Below are 27,628 nucleotides of genomic sequence, written 5' to 3' on the forward strand. Positions count from 1 at the left end.
TATTATCCTGACTCATGTATATAATTGCATTCTTTTGGCTTGATGTGATCATCACTGTCCTGGAAATGAGTGGCTTTACAATCTACAGGAGACTGCAAATATATGAGACTGTTAATATTTCCTCAGCAGCAGCCATTCACCATATAGGAATCTCATAATTTATGAGGTTCACAAAATTCCCTTGAAAAGTTCTCTCAAGGCTCTCTGTTCATTGAATGGCCTGGAACGGCACATATTTGTGGTGTGGATGCTTAGAATATTTCCATAGTCCCAGATTTTGTCCACAATGCTGTATAAACTATACAGGTTTCATTCACATCTATCCTCTCATTATTCCTGTGAGAGAAACAGGAAGACAGGAAGTTGCATGGGGGTTGACATTGAGAGACTGTCCTTAAATTATTAAGGCAGTCTATCCCCCCCCCCTCCCGAAAAAGATGTCCTTAACGTTTAAGGGGGTTGGACCTCTGCTTTCACTCACTGGTGAAAGCCCATCATCCATTGGATGAATATACTTATATCCACTGAGTTGTTAAAAATTAATAATTAAGGGGGAATTGTCCCTTCCCCCCACAGCATTTAGCTGTGACCTTCCTGGCTGGCAACCTCCACCCTTCCTCAGGGGTTATCTCAGGCCTATTCAAGCTGCAGCATTCCTGGCATACAACCTCTACCCTTCCTCAGGCTTTATCTCAGGCCTATTCAAGATAACAATACAGCCGATTTCGCCTTAGCACAGCTCCACCTGGAGACCAACAGAAAACTGGGTGACTGAAGCAGACAACTTGCTGAGAAGGAGATCTATGAACTCTCAGCCATTTGGGGGGCAGGGTGGTTTTTTCCTAAGGTTATAAATATTGGCTTAATGATTGTAAAGTCGGTCTCTATGGGCAACTGTCCTCTTGACTCATGTCTCTTTCGCCCCCTTCCCATTAACCTCAGAATTCTCTTCCAGGTAATCCGGATCGTATGTGGCTGCTGGCGGCCTACAGAAAAGACTTCAAGAATTACAGATGTAAGCATCACTAACAGTATACAAGAGGTAGAAGAGAGAATCTCAGGTGTTGAAGATATCTTCGATGATATTGACACAACTGTCAATGAAAATTCAAAACATAAAAATCTCCCTCTCCCAAACATCCAGGAAATCCAAGAGACAATTCCAATCCTAGAGCTTTCTTTCATGAGAAACTTATCTGTAGACTTGAGCAATTCAATATTTTCAGGGTAAGTTCTGCACAGCCTCTATTCCCTGGTTTTCTTCTGGGTGTTTCAAGCTCTGGCAGGAGTTATCAGGAGAATAGCTGTTGAAGCTGGGCTCCATGCCCAACATCTCCCCAAGCAGCAGGATCAGACAGTTGCTTTGCTTCCCCTTGGATGTCCAGGAAGATGCAGCATTTTGGGGGTCAGGGGGCTCTCTCTAAACTTTTTATGCTCTTCTTCCTCTCCAGCATGACTATCATTTTGTTTTCAGATATGATTGTGAAATCTAAGAGCTTGGCTGGACATTGCCCATCATCTCCCACTATGTTTACAAGTATATACTTGAGCTAGGCTACTCCTTCTGGTATAGAGAGTCAACCAGACACTGTGAAATGATGTTATAATGTGAGTCTACAGTTCATCAATCCTATGTTAAGGTCAGACTTTCCTGACCTTATGAACAAGCCAGTCTATTCCTAGGTATTTGCCTTCTACTCCCAAAGCACAGTAAAATATTAAAATAAATATTTTATAGGATTTTTCTTCCTTCATACCCTTCTTTTTCCCCCTCCCGTCCTCCTCTCTCTCTCATTGGATACAGGGGAAACCAGGCTTCGATCTTGGAATTCTTAGTCTCATTAATAAAAGAATTGAAGGCTGACCACAAGTAGAAGCTTAAGAGTAATTTTATCAGAGTTTAAAAGAAAAAACTGTAGAGACCAGCTGCTACATTCTAACGGTGGGTTCCCTGGAAGGAGAGATGGGTATAGGGATGGGTGGCAAGAGAAAACACATGGAGAGAGACAAAAACATGGCTTCTGGTTCAGCTCTCCATCTTTAATCCCTCTCTCCCAAGATACAAAGGCAGGTCAAGTCCCTCCTCTGAAGGCTGGAAACTTGTTCTTCTTGCTCTTCAGAAGGTGGGCGGATCAGGTTGCTGACTGATATTCTTGAGAACAGAGGGCTGGGGGAGGTCACAATAAACGGCAGGGTAGGCATTCTGTCAGTCTCCGAGGAGTCTGCATGAAGATGGAGAAGATTATTAAAATAAAAATGCATCTGATGCTTAAGCTGACATGGAGGTCAGACACATGGGCAAGAAGCAGCCCTATTGTGGGGACAACAAATAAGGTAAACCCAAACTGTTACAGGAAAGTATAATTGACAAATGTGAAAGAAAGAAGAAAGGAGATGTCAGGCTTTTCTGAATTAGTAAGAAAAGACAGACAGTCTTATGAAGCTGCATGGATGAGGACTGGTAAGATACTGGGGTAGGAGTGGGAATTCTGGGCAGGAAAAGTACAGTATCTTGTCATTTTTAAAAACCTACTTTTAATAAGGGTTCTCAAATATTTGACACCTCTTTATAGCCCACCAACCAAAGTCAGGGGAGAAAAGATGATAGGTAGGACAAGGGGATGTGGACTTGTTTGGCAGGAGGCAAGCGTAAGAATATAAGCAACAGAAACCAAGATTATTTTTCATCATCAGAACCAAATTCTTACACCATAGTAAGTACTGGTTATACCAGCACACTGGAAAAGCAAGGCTCTGATTTAAAAGTCACTGCTAATGATGCTGATAGAGGACTTTAAGAAGGACATAAATAATGCCCTTGAAGAAATACAGGATAACACAGTTAAACAGGGAGAAGTCTTTAAAGAGGAAACACAAAAAATCTCTTAAAGAATTAAAGGAAAACACAAACAGTCGAAGGAAAAGAATAAAACCATCCAGGATCTAAAAATGGAACAAAAAACAATAAAGAAATCACAAAGTGAGACAACCCTGGGGTTAGGAAACTTAGGAAAGAAATTAGGAGCCATAGATGCAAACATCACTCACAGAATACAAGGGATTGAAGAAGAGAGCATCTCAGGTGCAGAAGATACCATAGAAAACATTGATGCAACAATGAAAGTAAATGGAAACAGCTCCTAAGCCAAAACATCCAGGAAATCCAGGACACAATGAGAAGACCAACCTAAGGATAATAGGTATAGAAGAAAGTGAAGATTCCTAGCCAAAAGGGACAGTAAACATCTTCAACAAAATTATAGAAGAAAATGTTCTAAACCTAATCAGAGGGATGCTCATGAATATACAAGAAGCCTACAGAATTCCAAATAGGCTGGACCAGAAAAGAAATTCCTCCTGGCACATAATAATCAAAAAACCAAGTGCACTGAACAAGAAAAGACTATTAAAAGCAGTAAGGGAAAAAAATCAAGAAACATATAAAAGCGGACCTATTAGAATTACACCAGACTTCTCACTAGAGATGGTGATAGCTAGAAGATCCTGGGAAGATTTCATACAGACCCTAAAAGAACACAAATGTCAGCCCAGGCTACTATACCCAGCAAAACTCTCAATTTCCATATATGGAGAAAGCAAGATATTCCATGACAAAACCAAATTTACACAATATCTGTCCACAAATCCAACCCTCCAAATGATAATAGATGGAAAATGCCAACACAAGGAGGGAAACTAATACAAGAAAGTAATCTTTCAACCAACCAACACAAACATAATTCCACATCTAACAACAAAAATAGAAAGTAACACATTTCCTTAATATCCATTAATATGAAAATTAATATTACTAACATATCCTAATCGATTGCAATAAAAAATAAATAGAAATGTATTGACTGTTACCCAGTGGTCTCTATAATGTAATTGGAGAAATATGTCCAATATTGTACCATCCATTTATACTTTCTGCTTGATTGTATGGGACAGTGTCTTGCTATGTACCACATAATGGTCTTGAATTCATGCTTCTCCTATCTCAGCCCCTCTATTAGTAGGATTGTTTACTTGATGTTTGTACACTATACTATGGTTTTCAGAACAGCTTACATATTTCAATATTATTTATATAGCCAAAAGAAACATAGAAAATTAATTTATGCAGTGGCTTGTAAGAGAACAACAGAGTTAGATTATTTTTTTTTTGCTTGGTACTTACAACTTTTGTATCAATTTTGAAGAAGAGGACCTTATAAGTTACTCTTTTTCTGAGACAAATGCTTGTCAAAGTCAACACAGCCAATGAACCAGAATATTACCCTCATCTAATGTCTGTGTCACCGTCTAAGCAGGACTATCATTGATGGAAACAGTTGATGAATGATTTCATGGACGTCTTAAAACACATACCATTTCGTAAATGAATGTAACCTGTTCCCTGTGGGCTGAGAATGATAACAATCACTCAAGTCAAATAGCTTTGACCATAACGGGAAATCTGTATCCAAATAAGCATGCTTACAATTCATTCCTTTGCACAGCAGAAATATCAGCTTTTAGCTTTAACTACTATGGAGGTAAAATCTGTGGTGATGTGAGAAACATTGAAGTACAGCCTTATTATAATGAACTCCAATGTCCAAAAACTGTTCTTATTTTGGTTTGTATGACAAGACCATAAGCTCTATTAGAAACAAAACAAACAAAAAAGATTTTACCTATGTTCACTTAATTGTATGTCCACCTTTCTTATGATTGGTATAAATATAGTTTGAATACAATAAAAAAGTTTTAGCCAACTTACCATGCCTGTAGGTAATGACCTGTACTTATTTTAGTAGTTGCGTAAAATTCTATTATGCAGAAATATAATGATTTATTATTCTTATGCTATTAGCAAGCTTTTGTTGTTAAAAAAGTAATACAACTTTGATACATGTACACCTTTTGTGTACTTGAAGAATTTATAATATTTGTGAGATTGAAGGGAAGATATACTTATAAATAACATATTTATTATAATTATAAGTTTACTATTAATTAGTTATAATATTGATTTTAAACTTAAAGAGAAAAATAGGGAGATCTGCACCACATCTGGCACAGAGAAGACACAACTTCCTGGTGCTTTCTAGAGAACCAACAGGAGCAGGGTATTCCACCTATCCCCTTCTGCCCCTTCTACCTCTCCCCCCTCCACTGTCACTGACCCTTGCAGTTGGGATGAGAGACCTGTACCACACCTAGCATAGAGAGGAAACCACTTCCTGATGCTCTCTAGAAAACTGACAGCAGCAGGGTGTTAGTTTACCTATCGCCTTGCACCCCTTCTACTCCTCCTTCCTCCCCTGTCACCGAACCTTTCCAACAGAAGTGGGAGACCTGTGCCACATCTGGCACAGAGAGGACACCACTTCCTGATGCTCTTTATAGAACCAACAGGAGCAGGGCAATCGAGAATTGGCAGGAGCAGAGCATTCGACCCTTGCTAAGTCTGCCATAGGGGATATCCCATTGCCTGATACTTCCTGGAGAATCAGCTGTTTGCAGGGCATTGGACAGGAAAAGAATCCCAGGAATACAGAAACACAGGCTGGCAGGAGAGAGAAGATAGTGTCAGCAAGACCAGCTAACGAGATGGCCAAAGGCAAACGCAAGATCATTACCATTAGAAACCAAGGCAACAATGGCACCATCAGAGCCCAGCTCTCCCACTACAGCAAATCCTGCATACTCCATCACAACAAAAAAGCAAGAATCAGATTTGAAATCACATCTCATATAGCTGATGGAATACTTCAAGAAGGACATAAATAACTCCCTTAAAGAAATGCAAGAGAACATGGGTCAATAGGTAGAAGTACAAAAATCCCTTAAAGAAAGACAAGATAATATGGATCAAAAGGTAAAAGCCCTTGAAGAGGAAACACAAAAATCTCTTAAAGAAATATGGGAGAATATGGGTCAACAGGTTGAAGCCCTTAAAAAGGCAGTACAAAAATCCCATAGGGAATTACAGGAGAACATGGGTCAACATGCAGAAACCCATAAAGAGGAATCACAAATATCCCTAAGAGAATCACTGGAGAACATGGATCAACAGGTAGAAGCCCTTAAAGAGGTAACACAAAAATTCCTTAAAGAATTTCAGGAAAAAACAAACAAACAAGTGAAGGAACTGAACAAAACTATCCAGGATCTAAACCTGGAAATGGAATCAACAAAGAAATCACAAAGTGAGACATCTCTGAAAATAGAAATCCTTGCAAAGAATTCAGGAGTCATAGATGCAAGCATCAACAACAGAATAGAAGAGATAGAATAAAGAATCTCTGATGCTGAAAATTCCATAGAAATAATTGACTCAACAGTCAAAAAAAAATGCAAAATGCAAAAAGTTTGTAACACAAAACAGCCAAGAACTTCAGGACACAATGAGAAGACCAAACCTAAAGATTATAGGAATAGAAGAAAGTTAAGATTTACATTTTTTTTGTTTTTGTTTTTCCTGAGACAGGGTTTCTCTGTATAGCCCTGGCTGTCCTGGCCTCGAACTCAGAAATCCGCCTGCCTCTGCCTCCCAGAGTCCTGGGATTACAGGCGTGCACCACCATCACCCAGCTGAGGATTTACATCTTAAAGGCCCAATAAATATCTTCAATAAAATTGTAGAAGAAAACTTCCCTAAACTAAAGAAAGAGATGACCATGAACATACAGAAAGCCTGCAGAACTCCAAACAGATTGGACCAGAGCAGAAACTTCTCCTGTCACATAATAATCAAAACACCAAATGCACTAAACAAAGAAAAATATTGAAAGCAGTGAGAGGAAAAGGTCAAGTAACATATAAAGGCAGACCTATCAGACTAACACCAGATTTCTCACCAGAGATTATGAAAGCAGAAGAGCCTGGGCAGATATCATACAGACCCTAAGATAACATAAATGTCAGCCCAGACTACTATACCCAGCAAAACTTTCACTTACCATAGATGGTGAAAACAAGACATTTCATGACAAAAGCAAATTTACACAGTACCTTTTCACAAATTCAGCTCTGCAAAGGATAATGGGTAGAAAATACCAATACAGAACAGGGAACCACACTGTAGAAAAATCAATAAGGTAATCATTCATCAAACCCAATAGAACATAGCAACACAACCAGAATGTCAACTTCAACTAAGAAAATAACAGCAAGCAACAATAAATTTTCCTTAATATCTCTTAACATCAATGGTCTCAATTCTCCTATAAAAAAGACATAGACTAATGGACTGGATACGTAAACAGGACCCAACATTTTACTGCATACAAGAAACCCACCTCAGTGACAAAAGACAGGCACTATTTAAGAGTCAAAGGATAGAACACAATTTTCCAACCAAATGGTCCCAAGAAAAAAGCTGGAATGGCCATTCTTATATTGGATAAAATTGACTTTCATCCAAAAGTTGTCAAAAAAGATAAGGAGGGACACTTCATACTGGTTCAAGGAAGTATACCAAAATGAACTCTCAATTCTGAACATCTCTTATCCAAATGCAAGAGCACCCACATTCATAAAAGAAACTTTACCAAAGCTCAAATCACACATTGCACCCCTCACAATAATAGTGGGAGACTTCAACACCCCACTGTCAAAAATGGACAGTCATAGAACCAGAAACTAAGCAGAGATACAGTGAAACTAACTGGAGTTATGGGCCAACTGGATCTAAGAGATGTTTATAGAACATTCCACCCTAAAGCAAGAGAATATACCTTCTTCTCAGCACCTCATGGTACCTTCTCCAAAATCGACCATATAATTGGTCACAAAACAGTCCTCAACAGATATAGAAGTATTGAAATAATTCCATGTATCTTATCAAATCACCCCGGCCTAATGCTGGTCTTAAGCTCAAACAAAAGCAATGGAAAACACACATATACATTGACTTTAAACAATGCTCTACTCAATGATAGCTTGGTCAATGAAGAAATAAAGAAATTAAAGACTTTTTAGAATACAATGAAAATGAAGACTCATCATACCAAAATTTATGGGACACAATGAAAGCAGTGCTAAGAGAAAAACTTATAGCTCTGTATGCCTCCAAAACGAGAATGGAGAGAGCTTACACTAACAGCTTGACAGTGCACTTGAAGGCTCTAGAACAAAAGGAAGCAAATATCCCCAAGTTCAGTTGATGACAGGAAATAATAAAACTTAGAGCCAAAATCAACTAAGCAGAAACAAAAAGAGCTATACTAAGTATCAACACAATAAGGAGATGGTTCTATGAAAAAATCAACAAGATAGATAAACCCTTAGCCAAACTAACCAGGGGGCACAGAAAGAATATCCAAATTAATAAAATCAGAAATGAAAAGGTAGACATAAAAACAGAAACTGTGGAAATTAAAAAAAAAATCATCAGCTCCTACTACAGGATTTTATACTCCACAAATAGATCTATTCAATATAGTACTTGAAGTCCTAGATAGAGCAATCAGGCAGCAAACAAAGAGGTCAAAGGAATACAAATTGGAAAGGAAAAAATCAAACTATCACTATTGGCATATGATATGATAATATACTTAAGCGACCCCAAGACTTCCATCAGAGAACTCCTACAGCTGATAAACAATTTCAGCAAATTGGCTGGATATAAAACTAACTCAATCAAATCAGTAGCTTTCCTCTACTCAAAGGATAAAAAAGAGGTGAAAGAAATTAGGGAAATGACACCCTTCACAATAGTACCAAATAATATTTCTCACCTAGGTGTGACCCTGACAAAGCAAGTGAAGGGTCTATATGATAAGAACTTTAAGCCCCTGAAGAAAGAAATCGAGAAAAGTCTCAGAAGATGGAAAAATCTCCCATGTTCATGGATTGGCAGGAACAATATAGTAAAAATGGCCATCTTGACAAAAGCAATCAACATATTCAATGCAAACCCCACCAAAATTCCAAACCAATTCTTCATAGATCTAAAAAGAGCAATTCTCAAATTCATCTGGAATAATAAAAAACCCAGGATAGCAAAAACTATTCTACGCAACAAAAGATATTCTGGGGGAATCACCATCCCTGACCTCAATCAAGCTCTACTACAGAGCTATAATGATAAAAACTGTTTGGTGTTGGTATGCAGACAGGGAGGAAGATGAAAGGAATAGAATTGAAGACCCAGATAAAAACCCACACAAGTACAGTCGCTTGACATTTGAAAAAGTAGCAAAAAAAAAAAAAAAAAAAAAACAGTGGAAAAAGACATTTTTAACAAATGGTGCAGGATCAACTGGAGGTCTGCCTGCAGAAAAATGCAAATCGACCCATTCTTATATCCTTGTACAAAGCTCAAGTCCAAGTGTGTCAAAGATCTACACATCAAATCGGACACACTGAAGCTTATACAGGAGAAAGTGGGGACAAACCATGAATACATGGGCACAGGGGAAACGTTTCTGAACACAACACCAATGGCTTATGCTCAAAGAATAAGAATTGACAAATGGGACCTCATAAAACTGTAAAGCTTCTGTAAGGCAAAGGACATTATCAACAGGACAAAACAGCAACCAACAAATTGGGAAAAGATCTTTACTAATCCTACATCCGATAGAAGGCTAATATCCAATGTATACCAAAAAATCAAGAAGTTAGTCTCCAGAGAATTAAATAACCCTATTAAAAATGGGATACAGAGCTAAACAAGGAATTCTCAACTGAGGAAATGCAAATGGCTCTAAAACATCTAAAGAAATGTTCAGCATCCTTAGTTATCAGGGAAATGCAAATCAAAACAACATTGAGATTCCACCTTACACCACTCAGAATGGCTAAGATAAAAAACTCAGGGGACAGCAGATGCTGGAGAGGATCTGGGGAAAGAAGAACACTTCTCCATTGTTTGTAGTATTGCAAGCTGGTAAAACCACTCTGGAAAACAGTTTTCTGATTTCTCAGAAAATTAGACACAGTACTACCAGTGAACCCAGTTATACCACTCCTGGGCATATACCCAGAAAGTGCTCCTACATGTAATAAAGACACATGCTCCACTATGTTCATAGCTACCTTATTTATAACAGCCCGAAGCTGGAAAGAACCCAGATGTCCCTCAATAGAAACTGGTATATATACACAATGGAGTACTATTCAGCTATTAACAACAATGAATTCATGATATTCTTAGGCAATGAATGGAAATAGAAAGTGCCATCCTGATTGAAGTAACCCAGTCACAAAAGAACGCACATTGTATGCACTCCTAATAAGTGGATCCTAGTTCAAAAGCTCAAAATAAGCAAGTTACAATTCACCCAGCACAGATAGCTCACAAAAAGAATAAGGACTTAAGTGAGAGTGCTATCGTTCCTCTGAGAAAGGGTACAAAATGCTCACAGGAACAACAAGGGAAGCAATGTGTAGTCCAGAGTCTGAAGTAAAGTCCACCCAATGAGTGCCCTACCTGGGAATTCATCCTATAAATAGTCAGCAAACCCCTACACCAGGACGAGAAGCGTGTACCAAGAGGTGCATGCCATGGCTGTCTCCAGAGGGACTCTGCCAGAGCCTTACAAATTCAGAGGCAGAAACTAGCAACCAACTATTGGACTGAGCCTGGGATCCCCAACAGAGGATCTGGAGGGTGGTTCAGAAAAGCTGAAGGTATATATAGCCACAAGGGAAGAACAGCGACTTTGAACACCCAGACACCCCAAGACACCCAGGGACTGAACCACCAATCAAGGGGTTTACATGGTTCCAGCCAAAATGTGGCACAGTAATGCCTTTTTGGGCATCAGTGTACAGAGTGGTCTTTGCTGAGGTAAAGGCTGAATAGAGGCCACAACAAAGGGAAACAGATTGGGGGGAGAGATGTTGTGGGGGAGGTGGGACTGTGTCGGGTACAGGGGCATATACATAGAAACAGAGGGTGTGAGGAGGGGTAGGGAATCGTTGGGGAGGTGGGCTTTTGGGAGGGGGAAAATAGGGAAAGGTTTTACCATTGGCAATGTAAATGAAGAAGATATGCAAAAAATGGAAAAACAAAACAAAACAAAAAACAAAAAAAGAAAAATAAACTGTAAAATAAATAAGTTATGGAAGGAAGACAGAAAGGGGGCATAACATTTGAAATGGAAACAAATAAAATGATTAATAAAAAAGAATTCCAACAGATGGATGATTCCCATTTCCCTGCAGTAGGATGTTTGACTTGCTACTAGATTTTGGTCACCACAAAACACTCTACTCTCAACAAGTTTCTGTTCTAGCCCAATCAGAGAATACACTGGTGAGGTCAACTCTTGGCACTGATACTGCTAACCCAAATGTGTGGAATTATAAAATGTACAAAGTGATGCTGCAGAGCTGGATGAAACCATGTGGCTCAGCAGTTGGGAGCACTACCTGTAAAAAGAGATCAAATTCCCTATTCTATACATTGTAGGTACAAGAGGCAGATACACAGACAGAAAGACAGACAGGCCCACACATGCAGAGTGAGAGGGAGTGCACCTATGGATCCCGCATCTTCCACGGTGTTGTCTACACAGAAAGCACACTCACCTTATCCTCATCTTCCCTTAGGCTGTCTTCAAGCAGTTATTTCTTTATTCGTGATAGGTCATCACTTTCTTCTTTGAGAGGTTCTGAGGAGTCTTGTGAGCAAGGTTTAAATTCTCTATCTCCATCTCCCTGCTCCTTGAGCTGCTCCTGGGTTTCACCTACATCTTCTTTTAACATAAGAAGTTGAAGCTCACTTGTCTTAAGTTCTTGAACCTAAAGACAGAAATCAGGTTAGGGTTCAGACTCTTTTAAATGAAACCTTGATTTTTGATTTTTTTTACACTTATTTTTTTATTATTGCTTTATTTTAAGGTTAAGGGATTTTAGCCTACATGTTACTCTATGTACCACATGGACAATGGTGCCCACGGAAGTATTCTGGAATCAGAGGTAAGACAGCTGTGAGCTGCAACATAAGTTATGAGAATCAAACCAGCATCCTTTAAAGAGGATTACTGAGCTATCTCTCCAGCTAAGAAAGTTTAATTCATTTTCGATTGTTGTGTGTCTGTGTGTGTGTGTGTATGTGTACGTATGTGTGAGGTACTCACACACACATACCGAAGAGGTGCCGCCCCAGCCATCTCGCTCCACGCTGCACCCAACATCAACAGCCACAGACTCACCTTAGTGTCCAATTCCTTGATGCTCTCCTGCTGCTCCCTTTCTATATGAAGGGCCTCTTTTGTGTTTCTCAGCTCTTCTCTTTTCTTAATTAGAAGTTTCATTTCCTCTTGACTTTCTTCAGGTTGTTTACTCAAGCAGAACCTGTCACTCTCCGCATTCTGTAGGGCTATGTCCATGGCAATGGGAAGTGCCCTTACTTGCTCTAGTTCATCCTTCCTCCCTTGAGCCTCACTAGTTCCTTTTAGATTACGTTGTTCCTGTTTCTCACAGAGTTCTTGAACCTTCAACCAAGGATAAATAAGTTATCAGCACAACAAATATAGGTCCATTCTCTCTCTCAGAAAAATACAAAATAGGTTCCAACATAATTCAGTGTGTAACCAGTCTTCAAGTGAGCAGTTCCCTCCCACAGCTTCTGGCCTTCATTTACCCTTCTCTCTAGTTCAGCTGTGGTCAACTGCAATTGTTCCCGCATACTGGAGAGCTCAGCTTCCTTCTGGGAGAGGCTCATTTTTAGAGTGTCCATTTTGTTCTTTTGCTTTTTCAGGCAATGGTAAGCTTCTTCAAGGTTAAATTCTTCTTCAGTTTCTAGATGCTTTAGAATTACAGAGAATTATAAGATGTTTATTGAAATGAAACCATCAAATTACAATTAACTCCTTTTAAAAAGATTGAGTCATAAGGAAAAGGTTTGCTTATAAAGATCTTGAGAAATACAGTGGGAAGGGGAAAGGCATCTGTGGCTTCTGAGCTGCTGTACTGCTCATGTCCTCCCTGGAGAACTTGCTGCAGGCAAAGGAGACCATCTTCTTCCCTTGGCCAGTACAGCACACTGACCTGAGGTGGGTAGGAATGGCATGCACACCTTGGTGGTAACCAACAGCTCTCAAGTTAGACTTAAGACCTGTTCAACAAGAGGGAAATAACATCTGGTACTGCAAACTTAAGGAACTACTCGGGGCTATGTCATAGATCTTGGAGGATAATCTACAAACAAATCTTTATTAACCAGCATAATCCGAAGCTACATTCTAAATATTTGCTCTTTTACTAACATGAGAATTTCTTTCTTCTTTCTGCCTTTGCCCTGTTCCTTGGTTGTCCAACCTCACTGATTCACTACTTTGGTATACTCACTGTCCTTCCATTCCACACAGTGGGGCTGTTTCTGTTTCTGTAGACCTTCTTGCATCTTAAAGTAATTCCTAGAAATTTCTTTAGTGAGACAGCTGATTTCCCTCTGACTCTCTTCAAGGTTCTTGGTCAGCCCAACATTTTCTACATCTATGTCCTCTGCTGTTGCTGAATGCACTGTCCTGGTATGTACTTCCACTGGCTCCAGTTCATTCACCTTTTCTGCACTGTCCCTGCCTTCATTCACATCAGGAAGTAGCTTTTGCTCTTGATTCACCAGGATGTTGTAATATTCACAATGCACAGGTTACTACCTAGAGATTACATCTTTTAGATGGATGGTGTCAGGAAAATTTATCATCAATGACAGTGACCTTGAGCCATTCAGTCTCCCTTGGTACAAGCTTCTCCTATGCACTCACCCTCAATACCTTTAAACTCTACATAACATCTATTATCAGTATACCATAGTTAGTCAGCTTAGGCCAAAAGCGAACCAATCTTTACATAGCATCACGCTAAAATCTTAAATTCTAACTGGTTCCCAAACTGTAACCAAATATAAGTTGTCATAGGTCTTTGTGAATATATTCAGTACATATAGCATACTTTATATATTGAATATATACTTACATGCAAAAATACATATACATACATTCATACATACATACATACATACATACACACATTCATATATTTCCCATCTTTTGCTGAATCCAAATGCTACCCTCTAAGTTTTCTGTGTGTGCATACTAACTCTCCATGCATCCTGGTTGCTAGCAGAACCATTTAAATTTGCATATTTCTACAGGCACTACATTAGAATTGAGGAATTGTTTAAACATGTATACACATTGAGAAAAAGAACCATTTCATTATACAAGTTCCAATGCTCAACAGAAAGTAGTTTTTAAAACTGGACTAGTTCTGTTATCCCAATGTCATCTTTCTCACAGCATTTACAATTACTTCATGTTGTTTTATTTGCCTGGTTGCTCATTTGGCACTATTTCCTTCTACTACAACCAATATGGGTCTTTGTCCCTGTTTGCACAGTGTTTCTTTTTTTTGAGACAAGGTCTTCCATAGCTCAGGTGAGCCTCAAACTTTCTCTGGCATCTAGGCTTGTCTTGATCTCCCAGTTCTCCTTCTTTACTCCAGAGTTCTCAGAGTGTAGGTTGCACTAGCCCACACTGTGTCTGCCACAGTAGGTAGCCACTAAATTCTTATGTGGTGAATAAACTGTAACTGAGCATCGATTTTCCTTCCAAGGAGAAAGGATAGAGAAAGGGTGAAAGATATAAAGACATGACATACCTCTGCCTGTAATTCAGGGTCAGATTGTGCTGTGTCCTGGGAGGTTGCTGCTTGAGCTTCCTTTTCAGAAATGGTTCTTCTTAGACCTTTGATGATTTCATCGCACTCTTTTAGATTTGCATCGACAATGCTTAGTAATTCTTTTGTTTGTAGTTCCTTGGTCAGTAAGTGAAATTTAAACAATTTTATAGTATTCACCCATAACTGCCTCCCTCTTTCTAGCTGAAGTGACTAAAGATATATTTACCAGATAAAAAACTGATTATTACTTACTGCAGCTTCGATTTGCCTTGCATGTTCTTTAAGTTGCTTTTTCTCTATTTCCAGTAATTCTTTCAGAACATTTCTTTCTTTGGTTATAGATTTTATTTCCTCATAATTTTCATTAAGTTTCTGAGCTAACACCAGTCTCTCAGTTTCCAGACGCTCCAATGCCAGTGCTTGGCTCATGAATTCATTCTCTAAGCTCTCTGCTTCAGTCACCTTTATCCGCATCTTACTCATAGCTTCTTGTGTACTAAAAAGTTGCTGTTGTGTCTCTTGGAGTTTCTGAAGCTTAAAAATTACAATTATTTATAATTATCATGTTGCTGATATTTGGCCAGATTTTTATGTAGTACCATTAACAGAGCATTGTCTACTCTAGTGGAAATAGATAAGCAACATTAGACATAAACTCGCTCTTAGATTAGACATAATGCTTATGATGGGTTAAACAAGTCAAGACTATCTAGAAACTCAGAATTTGAACCTGTTTGGAAAAGGGACTTTTACAGATATCATTAAGTAGTGAGAGACCAGATTCTTCTGAATTATAGAATAAAATATATTCTTCTGAGTATTGCAGTTCCAGGACAGGTCAGAGATACCAGATACCAGTCAAAGCAAAAAAGGGACTCTTCCCAAGACATCAAAAGGAAAACCAGTGACACTTCAACTTTTAAACTCAGGTTCTGTGTGTTGGGGGCCAGCTTGTTCTGGATAATAATAAGTTCTATTACAGCCAGAGCTACATAGTAAGACACTGCCTCAAAGAACAGACTCACAATGAACAAACAAAAAGGAACGGTAGCGAATGCATTTCTGTCTTGTAAGTCACTTTATAGCAATTCTGGCATTATCTTGGAATCTCACGTTTGATTAGTGGAGCAAGGTGAAATTAAACTAAAACCCAAAAGACTAGTTAAGTATACAGACACAGATTCCAAATAATCACAATCCCCATGATATAATTAAATTAAAAACATATGTCATTTGTTTATTTAGAGACAAAGTCTCAGTCTATAGCTCAGGCTGGCTTAGAACACAGTAAGAAGCCCGGGCTGGTATCAGTTACAGAGATCCCCCTGCCTCAGCTTTCAAACTGAATCCGCATGCCTTTCAAACTCTTAGTATTCTCCAAGTTGGAGATATGGAAGATTAGAAGAATCAAAATCTATTGGCAGATGTGCAGTTAGGACAAAGAATTGGGAAGCAAGCACAGAAGCTTACCACTTCGTTTAGCTTCTCTGCCATTTCTGCCATTCTTTCCGGTACCATGGATAGCTCTTCTCTCTTCTCCTTGGCATGATCTTTTTCCTGTGCAGCTATCTTTGGTTGCCTTTTAAGTTCATCTCTAAGAATTCTTAACTCTTCCTGGTTTTCAGTACCCTAGAGTTTTAAAAAAGTTCTAGATTAGAATTTACAATATTAGCTTATCTTTAGAAAATCGGGAATATTCAGAAATTACTTTTGACTCAAAAATGAAGAAATCCAAGTGCAAAGGCAAATGTAAAGAAACGTCAGTCGGCTTTCAGTGGACAAAGAGACTAAAATCATATTTTTCTGATGCTTTTATGACTTGATTCAAGCACTGACCAATGATCAGTGAGCTCAAAATGGTTCCCATTCTTTTCTGTTGGACGTGAATGAATTCACTATTAAGATCATATCACAACATGCTTGTATATGAAAGTCAACAAAACATACCAAACATGGGCAATTATACTTTGTGTTTGCATGTTAATTTTCATTCAGTTTGTTGATAAACCAGACAATTCTAAATATAGAAAATTAAAATAGCATAAAGTGTCCGATGGCTACTGCCTCCACAGTGAATTTCCAAAATTATTAATTTCATCCCATACAGATTATAAGGCCTTGCATCAGATAGAAAAACTGAGCCACATGCATGGGAATACTGGAAACCATCAATGATTTAAAACAAAATTAAGAGCTACAACAGTAAAAATGAAAACATTAAGGAACATATTTAAGAAAATATGCATACTGCCCATCAAGTCTAATACAACATTAAGAAAATAAATTATTTAGGATGTTCAATGGCTATTTAGTTTATGAAACATGTTCAACATCTTTTGTTACTAGGGAAAGATAAATTAAAATAGGGACATTATCCAAAGATCTGGCTTCCCTGGAACTGCAGTTACAGACAGCTGCCACATGGATGCTGGGACTGAACCTGGGTCCTCTATAGGAGCAGTCAGTGCTCCTAACTGCTGAGCTAGATTGCTAGATTGTTCTAGCAAATAAGTCACTGCTTTACTGTTTCCACCGCCAAGGAACAAACACCAAACTATCTACATCCTGCTTAGTTTATCTCTCAATTATTTCCCTAATTTGTTCAGTTTGCTCCCCTTCCAGAGTCATAGTTCACAGGTCATCAGCTTATATGATAGAGCTACAGACAGTAGCCACAACTTTCTAAACTTCAATTTTGATGTCACCTGCAAGGCTTTGTTGTCAGCAGCACATTCAAATTCCTCAGTGTGCCTGGCTATGCACTGGCTACTATGCACTAAGGGCCCAGTATGTCTACCTTGTATTGGCAACCCTCTAAGATTTTGGTCATATACACTTCCTCTTGAAACATCTTCCATTAAGCTGTTTCCTAGTCATCTCTTGTTCATCAATAGCTCTTCAGTGTTTACGCATCTTCTAGTGACTTACACAATATGCCTACTGATTATTATATAGATGATTTTACATTAGGATTTTTAAAGTGCCGTTACGCACATTAATGAGAGTGGATATCAAGATCTCCTTCATGTAAGGTCAATAGTTAGCAACAGATGGAACCAAGATGAAATGTTTAATTGGTCTGGTTTGAAGGCTACTTTCCAAATGAAAATACTCCCCCATGTCTACTGGACACAGAGAAACCAACCCCAGGAAAACAAAAAATACACTTGCTGGAAGGTGGGATTTCAATCCTTACATTGATTTATTTTGTCCATTACTTTTCCTGAGGAAGTATTACTGTGAATTAAATGAACCCTAGTAATTTTTGTTTTTAAGTAATCTGCATTAGCCTTTACAAAGAGTCATAGTTCAGACAGTCTTTACCAATAGCTTAGAACTTTTAAATTAGTATCTCTTCAAATAAGAGTTGGAGAGTGATACTTAAAATGCACTTCTTAGGTAGGGATGATAGACTGCATATAAACAGAATACTCTAGGTAGGGTCACCAGGCAGTGACCCTACCAACTCAATGACATCCTCAACTGTCAGAAACAAGACATTTTATTTAGTAGTCAATATCTTTTGTTATTGCTGGAGATGGACGCCAGGTAGCATTCTACCATTGACTTCCACCCTTCTTTCTAAAGCTAAGGTTTTATGAGCTGAATTATTTTAAGTTAAAACATAAAGGACACTATCAAAAGGACAAAACAGCAACCAACAAATTGGGAAAAGATCTTCGCCAACCCTACATCAGATAGAGGGCTAATATCCAATATTTACAAAGAACTCAAGAAGTTAGACCCCAGAAAAACAAATAACACTATTAAAAATGTGTTACAGAGTTAAACAAAGAATTCTCACCCAAAGAACTTCGGATGGTGGAGAAACATTTTAAGAAATGATCAACTTCGAGTCAGTTATGAGAGTCTCTCTGCCATCTTGGATCTCAGGCGCCAGAGAAATCAGACAGACTGAGGTACACAAATATACCCCAAAGCCAACATCACGGGGGTCTAAGCCCTACAGGCGTTGGCATGCACCCAGGCCCAGGGCTGTTTGGGGGGCCATCGGTGTGTGAACCTGGCTAGGAGGTTGATTGCCCGACCCGGTGCACACTCCGCCATTTTGACTACTGAACACCAGGCAGTTCTAACAGGTAAAGTCAGCCAAGAGCCATAGCCCGAGGCTAACATAGTGGGCACCTAAGCCAGACAGGCCTTGGACTGACCCCAGACCCTGGGCTGCTCGGTGGGCCATCTGTGTGCCAACCCAGCCAGGAGGTTGTTAGCCAAGCAGACTCTCCCAGCACTTTCATGGAGCATGCGCACGCCACCATTCTGGCCACCTGACAGAACCAATTAACACTCATAGCCCAAGGGGAACTTTGCTCGGGCCTTAGCCTGCCAGGATTTTGCCTAGTCTCAGGTCCTCAGCAGCTAGGTTAGCCTTGTGTGGACCAACCTGGTGGGGAGATAGGCTGCCCAGAAGTGTGACCAGCACTCGGAAAAGATCCCGCAGCAGCATAGACCATCAACAATCGCTGAAGGAGCAAACAGGCACCAGCTGATTCACACAGACAACCTAAGGCAAGGCACGCTAGGGCTGCAAGGACACCCAAGAGGAGGGCAGTGGATTAGCAATCTGTAACAGGGGAAACCCAGGTATCCGGTGTTGCAGAAATAGCCATATAGCCTCACAGGAGGCACAAATACCAGCCAGAGACAAGACCAACTAACGCCAGAAATAAAAGGATGGCAAAAGGGCAAATGCAGGAATGCTACTAACAGAAACCTCAGCAATTTAGCAGCGTCTTAACCAAACTCTCCAACATCAGCAAGTCCTGATTATGCAAACTCACCTGAAAAACAAGATTTGGATTTAAAAATCACAGTTCATGATGCTGCTAGAAGAACACAAAAAGGACATAAATGAATCTCTTAAAGAAATACAAGGGAACATGAATAAGCTAGAAACCCGATTAATAGAAACACAAAAATCACTTAAAGAAATTCAGGAAAATAAGGTTCAAGAGATAGAAGCCAATAAAGAAGAAACACACACACACACACACACACACACACACACACACACACACACACAGACTCTGCCAATAGATAGCTAGAAGAGTGGAAAAGTGATACCATAGAGGAAGAATCCATGACCTTAAATTTTCCATCTGTCAGTATCAAGAACTAGGATAAAATGGGTGATCCTGTCAAGTTTGTGTCCTACATTGATGGGCCCTGCCTCCCTTGGACCACAATTGCAGAAGGTTTTATTTAAAGTTCCTTGCTAGACCTAGGAAATAATTTGCCCGCTCGTTACAATAATTTATGGCTTAGCAGGAGGAAGAATTTCACTTAGTTTACCTCCTCAGGCTTATACACACCAGAAGATTTGCTTCCCTAAATTCATATTTGCTTTGTTTATAACAACTAGATATTTGAAAAACTCTAGATGTCCCTCAACTGAAATATGGATACAGAAAATGTGTATCATTTTCAAAATTGAATACTATTTGGCTATTAAAAACAAGGGCATCATGAATATTCCTGGCAAATAGATACGACTAGAAACTATCATATGGACTGGGGTAACAGTGACACAAAAGGACAAACATGTATATACTCGCTTACATGTGAATAATGCCAATAAAGTCCAGGATATCCACACTATACTACATAGACCAAAAGAAGTGAAACAAGAAAGAAGACCCAGATAGGCAGTGGTAGAGCAAGCCTTTAATCCTGGTACTTGGGAAACAGAGGTAGGTGGACCTCTTGAGTTCAAGGCAAGCCTAGTCTGCAGAGTGAGTTCCAGGACAGGCAGAGATACACCGAGAAATCCTGTCTTGAAAAATAGAACAAAATATAACAAAACAAAACAAGACAAGACAAAACAAAACAGGAAGACCCAAATGAGTATGGTTGAATCTCACTCAGAAGGGGGAACATAACAGTCATAGGAGGCAGATGGAAGAGAGAGAATTGGATAAGAGAGCAGATAAGAAATTGGAAGTAAAGAACAGGGATAGGTGTGTTGAGAGACAAGAGAGGACAGAAGCCCAGGGAAATGTATTGAAATCTGCATCAGGTGGAGCTAGAAGGGTGGGGTATTTTTTTGATATGCACTAGATCACAAATTAGAGGGCACCAAGGAATCTATAGGGGTGATCTTAACTGAAATGATTGGCAATGAGATATGTTCCCCGAAGAGGCCACATATTGTAGTCAGGCAGGACCCCCAGTGGAGAGTTAAGGACACAAACTGAACCAATAACCTTTCCTCACAAAATTTGTCCTGTCTACAAGAAATTCAGGTGAAAGATGGAACCCAGAATGAGGGAATGGCCAAACTATACCCTGCCCAAAATGAGGTCCATCCCATTGGCAAGCACCAATCCCTGATATTACTGAGGATATATTTTGTTATACTTACAGAGAGTACCTTAGCATAATTGTCCTCTGACACTGTCTATCCAGCACCTGTCAAAAACAGATGCAGACACCTACAGCCTAACACAGGACAGGGCTCAGCGAGTCTTTTTGGAGAGTTGGGGAAAGGATTGAGGGCCTCCAATGGAACAGGGATTCTATTAAGAAGACCCTCAGAGTCAACTAACCTGGACACTAGGAAATTCTCAGTGACATAGTCACCAACTAAAGAGCATGAATAGGGAGGACTGAGTGCCCCATCATATATGTAGTATATGGGCTACTCAATCTTCATGTGGTTCCCTCCCCAAGATAGAATAGGAGATATCCCTTATGCTGTTGCTGGTCTTTAAAACTGTTTCCCCTAACTTGTCTGGTTTTTCTGATTTCAGTAAAAGAGAGATGCCTATCCATGCAGAAACTTGAAATGCCATGGTTGTTGATACTCCTGTGGTCCCCATGTTCCTTGGACAGATAAAAGGAGTTAGGAATGAAGGACTGTGAATGGTGGAAAGGAGAGATTGTTAAAATTTATTTAAATTAAATAAATAAATGATAAATAAGATGGGAAAATGAACAAATACATATAAATAGAATGAAAATATAGAAATCAGCCCATTATTTTTAAATTTTACCCAGCTCCATATTTTGTGGTGTAAGCCACGGAAAAACATTTTTGGCCAAAATATCACACAAATGACCTCTCGCTAAAATTTACAGTGTATTTTCCACACAAATACTATGATCTCAGTTTCCTCTGGCTGCATACTGTCAACACGACAATCTTCCACGTCCAATGAGAACAACCTATTAAGCTCCATGAATCTATAGCTTCCTATGACTTTTGCCATCTCTGTTTCTGATAATTTCCATATTCCTTCAAAGGAGAACATGAATTCTGGCCAAAGCAAAATCCCTTATTAACATCCTTTTGGTTGTGTTTGTTATCCTAACTTGCTACTCTGCTGCCATGATGGAGTCCTCTGAGTAAAAGCATCTCAACAGTTGTTGTGAATTGTTCTGTCAGAACACAGTTCATCACTTTGGGAACTTAGAGTAGAAACTGAAGCTACAAACTGAAGGTAAAATTATTGACAAACATTGTCTTCTGGCTTGATTTCCTGCCTGGTCAATGTCCCATGTTCAGGTAGTTCCATCAACCAGTCCAGGCCCACATCCTTATGAAAGTTGTCACCTTCAGTGGAAGAGCCTTTGTACATCAATCATCAAGACTATGTCACACACATAGCAACCAGCCACTCTGATGAGAGCACACCCTCAACTGATGTATGTCCAGAAGGCTATAGACTTGAAAATTTGGAAATCGCTCAGCTTTTCCTTTCTCCTGACTATATATACTTGTGGATTGCTAAGATTATCTCTTCCTGCCCACCTCCTCTCCTAGCTTTCAACAAAAGCATAACCTCTTGAACATGCCCATCAAAAAGTTCAGTAAAAGGGGCAACACTCTCTGTAAATCTGGACAGCAAAGTATAACCCAGGAATGAACTCCAAGCCAAAGAAGACAAAATGAAAACCAGTACCTAGACCTATAATCACCACATAGGCAGATGCCTAGACACCAGCATAGGAAGATAAGAAATACCAGCCAGGAAAATAAGACACAATCCTCAGGTTCTCACTCCTCTCCCTTGCCCAATTAAACCTCTTTTGCCTCAGATCTCATCATTTTTTAGTTTCTCAGGACATGTTGGAGAAGAGAGAAGCAGTAGCAGAAGCAGAAGCATAAGCAGAAGATCAAGCGGCAGAGGCAGAGGCAGAGGCAGAGGCAGAGGCAGAGGCAGAAGAAGAAGAAGAAGAAGAAGAAGAAGAAGAAGAAGAAGAAGAAGAAGAAGAAGAAGAAGAAGAAGAAGAACAACAACAACAACAACAACAACAACAACAACAACAACAAGAAGAACAAGAAGAAGACCAAGAAGAAGACGACCAAGAAGAAGAAGACGAAGAAGAAGACGAAGAAGAAGAAGACGAAGAAGAAGAAGACGAAGAAGAAGAAGACGAAGAAGAAGAAGAAGAAGAAGAAGAAGAAGAAGAAGAAGAAGAAGAAGAAGAAGAAGAAGAAGAAGAAGAAGAAGAAGAAGAAGAAGAAGAAAATGAAGAAGACAATGAAGAAGACAATGAAGAAGACAATGAAGAAGAAAAAGAGGATGATGATGATCATCATAAAGGTCTTGTGAAATAATAAATGAAAATATTCCTAAACTAAAGAAGGTGCCTGTTAATGTACAAGAAGCATGAAAAATATCAAACAGATTGGGAAAGAGTCCCTTTGCCACATAATAATCAGAACACTATACATGTAAGTTAAAGAAATATAAAAAAAAAAAACTATAGCAGAAAAAATTTACAAACTAAAAAAAGAAAAATTAGTAATGAATAAAATCAGAACTATTAGATTCATATACATCTTCTTTTTTTAAGGATATACTTCATTACTTATACAATTTTCTCTCTGCATGTATTCCTGCAGGCCAGAAGAGGGTTCCAGATTCCATTATATATGGTTATTAGCCACCAAGTGGTTGCTAAGAATTGAAATCATGACCTGTGTTAGAACAGCCATAGCACTGAACCTTTGAGATTTCTCTCCAAGCCTAATCCTGCCTTCTTAATGTATATTATAAAAGACAAAAGGGTTTGGACACATGTGCTTCATTGTCACTGAAACCACACATGCTTCTTCAAGAGAGCAACTAGTCCAAATGTTTTCGGCAGATTTAAAATCAGCCATGATAGTGAAGTTATTAAGAGGTCACTGCTTGAACTCACAAGTAAGAAGCACCATTAGAAACCTCACGTGTAATCACAACTGGCTGATGTTCCCCCTCCAATCCCTGATAGGACCCTCCAACCCAGCACCTACTGCTCAGTCACCTGTTGCACCCCAGTGTGCTTACTCACTGTGCTTACCATTTTTTGATTTCAGACCTTGCCTGAGATCCCCTCACAGCACAACATGGAACAGCAGAGCTCAGAGTAGGAAACAGTGAACTATTCTGGCCGGCATAGCCACAGTGAACTTGCAGAAAGATACCCAGAAGATACTGCCTCTTTCTTTGATTAGCAGGTCTACTTGAAAGTCTGGATTGGACAGTAAACTTTACCACTCCACAAGCTTAAAGTGTGGTTTTAGTACAGGGCGAAACTATTTTTTCCAAATATTAGGAGTGGTTTGCACTCCCTTAGCATTTGTGCCTGCCTTGCAAGAGGACTCTCGTACCACGCAGCCCTAGGGGACAATGAACTATTCCAGCTCTGGCTAGTCAGCTGCTGCTCCTCCCCTCTGTGAGCAATGATCCTGCATTTACCAGGAGCTGTTCTAAGACCTATCCTGACTTTCCTCACAGCACTTGCCTTCTTCTTCCTGCAATCAAGGTTAAGAGCTTGCATACCACATTCCTCAGGTGCAGTGGAGGAATCAATCTGACACTCAAGGGGAAGGGTGCCCAGGATATTCCCTTTAAAGTGTGACTTTAGGAAAGAAAAGTTTTGTTTTCCAGCTTCATGCTGGGCTGAGGGAAATTACAGCTCCCTTTCACCAGAAGGTAAGTCCTTGATTTTGAAATTTCCCTTGGCAGACAGCCATTATTTGAAGAAGAGGACAATTGTCTCTGAGATATTATAATAAATCTCCTTTCTACATACACAAAAAATTTCACTCTCTCTGTGAGATATGTTGACCTAGAGAACCTGTGCTAACATCACTGTTGTTTTTGTGTTCTTCACTTTCCCAGTAAGGAACATATGCTGAATAACAATAGTGCTCCACAGTGTTTGTCATCTGTTTCTTGGTTTTCTCCCAAGATTGTGCCATACCTATCGTTTGGTGGAAGGGAATTGTATGAAGCTGCAAAGCAAAATAAGAGTTTCCTAAAATCACTCTTTAATGTTTAAAGCCTGGTCATCTGTCCACTGATGGGCTAACTAAAGTTCAAATCACACAGTGGAACCCACGCAATAATTTTGAGGGACTTCCACACCCCACACTCATCAATGGACATATAAAAAATACAAATGAAATAGAGACACAGTGAAACTAACAGAAGTTATAGACCAAATGGATTTAACAAACATCTATAAAACATTTCATCCTAAATCAAAAGAATATACCTTCTTCTCAGCACCTCATGGTACCATCTCCAAATTTGACCATATAATTGGTCACAAAAGAGACTTAACATATATAAGAAGATTGAATTAATGCCATGCCTCCTATCTGATCACGATGGATTAAGGCCCGTCTTCAATAGCAACAAAAACAACAAAAAGCCCACATACACATAGAACCTGAATAATTCTCTGCTCAATGATGACTTGGTCAAACAAGAAATAAGGAAATAAGTCAAAGACATTTTAGATTTTATTGTAAATGAAGGCACAGCGTAGCCAACCTTACGGAATACAATGAAATCAGTGCTAAGAGGAAAACTCATAGCTCTGAGTGCCACCAAAGAAACTGGAGAGAGCACACACTAGCAGCTTAACAGAACACCTGAAAATATTAGAACAAAAAAGAAGCTAATACACTGAGAGGAGTAGAAGGCAGCAAATAATCAAACTCTGGTCTGAAATTACATAAAAAAAGAACTATATAAAGAATCAAGAAAACTAGGAGTTGGTTCTTAGAGACTAACCAGAAGGCACAGATATAGTATGCAAATTAAAAATTAGAAATGAAAAGGGAGATATAACAACAGAAATTGAGGAAATCTAAAAAAATCAGAAGATCTCACTATATAGCTCATTTGGGAAATCTGGATTAAATGGGCAATATTCTAGACAGATATCAAATACCAAAGTTAAATAAGGATCAGATAAATGATCTCATAACCCTAAAGAAATAAAAGAAGTACTTGAAAGTCTCCCAACAAAAAAAAAAAAAAAAAGCATGGTACCAGATGGTTTTAATGCAGAATTCAATCAGACCTCAATGAAGACATAATATCAAAGCTCGTAAATTGTTTGACATAATAGAAACAGAAGAAACACTACCCAACTCGTTCTATGAAGCCACAATTACACTGATTCCAAAACCACACAAAAATTCAACAAAGAGAACTTCAGAACAATTTCTCTTGTGAATACCAATATAAAAATACTTAATAAAACTCTTGCCGACTTAATCCAAGAACACATCAAAACAATCATTCACCATGGTCAAGTACAGAAATCCATCAATGTAATCCACTATATAATCAGTCTCAAAGAAAAAATCTACATGGTCATTTCATTAAATCCTGAAAGAGCATTTGACAAAATTCAGCTTCCTCTCATCTTAAAATTCTTGGAAAAATCAGTAATTCAGTGCTCGTACATAAACTCAGTAAAAGTAATATATAGCAATCTAGTAGCCAACATCCAAAAAAAAAAATTAATACAGAAGAGCCTTGAGCACATGGGCACAGGGGAATATTTCCTAAACAAAACACCAATAGTTAATACTTTAAGATAATTTATTGACAAATAGGACCTCAAAGATTACTGAGTTCTGTAAGGCAAAGGACATTGTCAAAAAACATAATGCAGCCAACAAATTGGGAAAAGATATTTACCAACCCTACATACAACAGATGGCGTTTATCCAAGATATACAAAGAACTTAAGGAGGTAGACTCCAGAGAGACAAATCACCCCCTTAAAAAATGGGAGACAGAGCTAAACAAAGAATTTTTACCTGAAGAATATGAAATGGCTGAGAAGCACCTAAAGAAATGTTCAACATCCTTAGTCATCAAGGAAATGCAAATCAATACAACCCTGAGATTTCGCCTCACACCAGTCAGAAAGGCTAAGATCAAAAATTCATGAGATAACATGTGATGTCAAGGATGTGGAGAAAGAGGAACACTCCTCCACTGCTGGTGGGGTTTGCAAGCTGGTACAACTACTCTGGAAGTCCTCAATCTGGTGGAAGTCAGTCTGGCAGTTCCTCAGAAAAGTGGGCATGATACTTCCGGAGGACCCTGCTATACCACGCCTGGGCATATACCCAGAGGATTCCCCCACAGATAATAAGGATACATGCACCACTATGTTCATAGCAGACCTGTTTATAATAGCCAGAAGCTGGAAAAAAAGCAGATGTCCCCCAACGGTGGAATGGATACAGAAACTGTGGTATATATACACACAATGGAGTACTATTCAGCTATTAAAAACAATGAACTCATGATATTCTTAGACAAACTGATGGAATTGGAGAATATCATCCTGAGTGAGGTAACCAAGTCACAACAAAACAAAACAAAACAAAACAAAACAAAACAAAACACATGGTATGCACTCATGGATAAGTGGATATTAGCCTAAAAGCTTGGAATACCTAAGACATTATTCACATATCAAATAAAGCCCAAGAAGAAGGAAGGAGAGACCCTTGGTCCTAGAAATGCTCAGTGCAGCAGTGTAGGGGAATGCCAGGACAGGGAAGCAGGAATGTGTGGATTGGGGAACAGAGGGATGAAATAGGGCTTATGGGACATTCAGGGAGGAGGAATTATGGAAAGGGGAAATCACTTGAAATGTAAATAAAGAATATCTCATATAAAAAATAAAAGGTGCACAAATGCATATGCTTATTGTACAAAACCATGTCAGCTGG

The 27,628-nt window shown here is 39.1% G+C and overlaps 1 long non-coding RNA gene and 1 pseudogene across 2 annotated transcripts; one reads left to right on the forward strand and one right to left on the reverse strand.

Moving 5' to 3' along the window:
- LOC127673527 (ensconsin-like) overlaps nucleotides 1–27,628 on the forward strand; it is a 266,418-nt pseudogene that overhangs the window by 81,621 nt on the left and 157,169 nt on the right.
- Nucleotides 1,874–12,107, reverse strand: LOC127674150 (uncharacterized). 2 transcript variants are annotated; one of them, XR_007975287.1, is made up of 3 exons: nucleotides 12,091–12,107; nucleotides 11,530–11,742; nucleotides 1,874–2,222 (listed from the first exon to the last, which is right to left on the reverse strand). It is a non-coding gene; the product is annotated as an uncharacterized LOC127674150 (long non-coding RNA). The 2 variants fall into 2 exon arrangements; XR_007975288.1 differs by having other exon boundaries at nucleotides 12,081–12,095.

Source organism: Apodemus sylvaticus, chromosome 23, assembly GCF_947179515.1.
Source record: "Apodemus sylvaticus chromosome 23, mApoSyl1.1, whole genome shotgun sequence".
Taxonomy (NCBI): domain Eukaryota; kingdom Metazoa; phylum Chordata; class Mammalia; order Rodentia; family Muridae; genus Apodemus; species Apodemus sylvaticus.